The sequence below is a fragment of the Belonocnema kinseyi genome, chromosome 5 (assembly GCF_010883055.1).
Source record: "Belonocnema kinseyi isolate 2016_QV_RU_SX_M_011 chromosome 5, B_treatae_v1, whole genome shotgun sequence".
Taxonomy (NCBI): domain Eukaryota; kingdom Metazoa; phylum Arthropoda; class Insecta; order Hymenoptera; family Cynipidae; genus Belonocnema; species Belonocnema kinseyi.
In genome coordinates, this window is record NC_046661.1 from 143,675,751 (window position 1) to 143,679,629 (window position 3,879).

Consider the following 3,879-nt stretch of genomic DNA (forward strand, 5'->3'; position numbering starts at 1 on the left):
TAGAGCTCCAAGGAGATTATGTTGAAAAATAAAAAAAAATGTACCCAAAAAAAATTGTTTTTATACTTCATTCTAAGGACTTATTGAACTACCCTCGTAGTTCTTGTTGCTAAACAATCGGCCCGTTTTTGTGACAAACTATCGAAAAAGATCTGCGAAACAATGTTACGGAAGCTCTGATGAAAAATTCGACTCCTCTGCTAATCAGCAACGTCTGAAAGTCTTGAAAGCGTGTTTTTTTTTACATGAAAAAAGCACGGTTTTCCACTGAAATTATCCGACAATAAACTAACAGTGATTCCAAAATTGGATATTGGACATTAAATAGAAATTTGCGTAATTGTTAATAACAATTTTTAAAAAATGCATGACAATATGCGGTTGGTCGTAGAAAAAAGTTATTTTTTCTTCAATCATTTTTTGATAATCTTATTTGTTTTATTGAACCAATGAAAAAATTGATACTTATAATAATGAGATTATTATAAAAAACTTAAAATAAATAAATTACGATTCAGAACTCGAATCATTTTTAGATTCGAATTGTTCTATTAGTTCATCGAGTTCTTGATCAAGTTCAACTTCAACTTACTCCCATTCAGACTTCAAGGATGCAATGAAAAGATCTGAGGACTCAAGGAGTTTGTAAATTAGGTCGTCCATAGTATGCAATCGAGAGATTTTTCTTGTGTTGAACTGTCGAATGTACTTGATATCCTTGTTCCTGGCTTCAGAAGCTTCTTCGGAATACATGCCAATTGGCAGCATAAAATTCTCCATAACTTTTCCCCCATGCAGCAGTATTTTATGAACTGAAGAAGGCATGTAGTACCATGGATATATGCTCACATACAGTTTTGCTGTACTAAAAGCATACTCGTTGAAAAAGAGAGGAGGAATTTTTCTGCTACTAACTAACATTTGTAGCATGTTTCTAAACATTTTAATGAGTTCTTTATTTACTCCAGTTATTTCTGACACTTGATCAACATTCGAGAAGAAACTACGAGCCGTACAGCGTTATTGCTATGGACAGTTTTCTACAGAAATTGTTATTAACAATTACGCAAATTATTATTTAATGTCCCATATCCAATTTTGCAATCACTGTTAGTTTATTGTCGGATAATTTCAGTGGAAAACCGTTCTTTTTGCATGTAAAAAAAATAAATCATAGTTTCGTTAAAAAAATTCTTTATAACAATCATATAAATTATTCTTTATTTAATTTCGTTGGTTAGTCACCGTAATGAATGTCACTCTAATAATTATTGAAGAAAAAAACATTTTTTTCTACGAGGAAACGGCTTGAAAGACAATTGTGAATTACTTTTGTTCAGAAAAATCAATTCAGTTATGAGAAAAACTCGTTTATAAAGAATTTGTTTATAGAAATTGTTTATAATAATTAAGTTAAATATTATTAAAATTAATTATGTTTTATGAATGCATGTGCAATAATTCCAGCTGATAGTGAGTTTCTATCTATATTTTTTCTTGAGATAAAAATTCACAAAGCTAAAATGGTCAATTTTGTTACTATATTTGTTTATATATTGTTGCTCTGTGAAAAAAAAATTTAAAAAAGCAAACCACGATTCTTTTAAAAATTAATTGCTGAGCATTTCTAAAAAAAATCTTTTAAATCGGTTAAGAAATACGACCGGTGGGCGATTATGAACAGTAAATTCCTATTCCAGACCACTGAGCGTTGGTCGCCAGACGGTCGGGCAGCCAATATTGCCAGCAATAACGCTTACACTGAGCTACTCATGTGCTTGAACAGTGGTCGTGTCAATCAGATTGTGTGCCGGCGCGTAGGGTGGCATCGTGTCGACTTTTTTTTATCAGGGGTAATACTCGAAAACGCCGAAAAATAATCCATAGTACAATAACAAACCACACTCACCTGTCGTTGACAGTTAAGTGACTCTAGTTTGTATCAAAAATCTCATACTTTAATAAAGAAACCCAAAAAACAGCCCCCTGTACATTTATCTAGGCAGATTGTGATATCAGCTAGAGTCTTGTCTTGGTGCCTGGTACGATTGTTTTAAATTTGCAACTTTTTGTTCACTTTAATATTCAGGGTTAACGAATTAGGGTTTCGGGTTCAGGAAATATACTAAGGATTGTTTAATTCTAGGACTTCCTAATATTGTTGTGGGGATAAAGATATGAAATCGAGCCTTGGAAATCTCTGTGGGTTGATTTTTATTAATTTAATTTTTTGTCTCTTTTAATTAAATACAGCTATGTAAATAATTCTAATGACTAGATTAATTTATGATGTTAGATATTGTCAATTACTGGTCATATCATTTTCTGGAGAAGCAAACAAAAATCTGCCTCTGCCCGGATTTTAACCGGAAATGCCACTATTCGCGAGTAGAGCGCTAACCAATTACACGAACTGGGCTTCAGCAGATATTTTCTTGTTTCTCCTATATTCAGAGTATGAAGCGAATCTGCATCCTTGTAATCTTTGGAATTTTAGTGATTAATTCTCATTTGAATAAATGGTCACGGTGTCTCCTACATAGTTCAGTTCTGCATAGGACTTGCTTGGAAAATATGTATTTTGAATACCTGGACTATCTGGTTTACTTTCTAAAAATTCGAGACCTTAGAAGAACACTTGGGGTGAATAAAATTTCAGTTCTGAAGGTAACTTTCGCAAAGGAAATGTATTCTAAATACCTTGACTACTAACATTACTTTTTTGAAGGACGAAACCTTGGAAAAATGGCAAGTTGTCCTCCTACTGCAGGCCAAGGTGCCTTTTACTTAAATACTAAATACATTGAAACCTTGAGATAGGGCTCCCTGATATAACCCTTCCGAGAATTGACCAGCCCTGTTTCAGAGCTTCACTGCACACCTCCCTGGGGGAAGATAATAATTTCAAACACTTAAAGTAACGGTTTTACTTCCTAAAACAACAAGACCTTCAAAAAATGGTCAGGGCAGCTAGATTTCAGTTCTGAACGCGCTGCAGTTCTCGATATCCGAAAAACATTTCTTTCTGCTGATTTAAAGTTCTGCAAATCGAGAAACGACCCTGCTCTAAATTTAATGACATTTGAAAACAAACATCCAGAACCTCAATACTCATTTTGAATGAGTAGAGATATCAGGACGCTGAATATTTTAGATTTATTTGCCGTATCCATTTGCAACCTGGTAATATACTGTGTGCTTCTTTAGCAATTAGTTTATTTTATTTTGTTCTTGGCGCTAAATTTGTTTATCTTCAGGTTATTTTGAGGATGAAAATATACTGTTTGCGTTATCAGAAATATTATTTTCTTACAAAAAAAAATATTCTGACAGCGTTAAACAGAAAACTTCTAAAGGTGGTGCCTATTTCTCAAACAATTTATTTTTTCAGAATTTTTTCATAGTATACGCAATATTGACAAATAACTGGAGACTTCAAGTTTTTAAAATATTCCACGCTCCTGCAGAAAATGCAAGCAGACAATAGTGGGTTTTATACAAAGCGGCAAGGCAGCATTGATTTTTCTTGTAATTAGTTACAGACTTTAGGAAATTCTGCAAGAAGGTGGCTCTTCTATTGTGGGAAGATTTATTAATTAATGTTAAAAGCGTGCGCGATATAATTTTATTTCTTACATAGTTTAACTTAATTTAGTTTATGGGATTCAAGCTATTAAGGCTATATTGCTACACCGAGATGTTTTTCGATCTCAGTAGTTAATTCCAGAGCATCTGAACCACTGTCCTCAGGTCTTTCTTGGGTTCCCTGGATTTGTCTACCATGTACAGTCTGTCAAGTTAAAGCGTGGGTGGCTTTACTCGCAGTCGGTAAGGTGTATCGACATGATTTTGGTGTCAAAATATTAAGAAGAGCTCCCT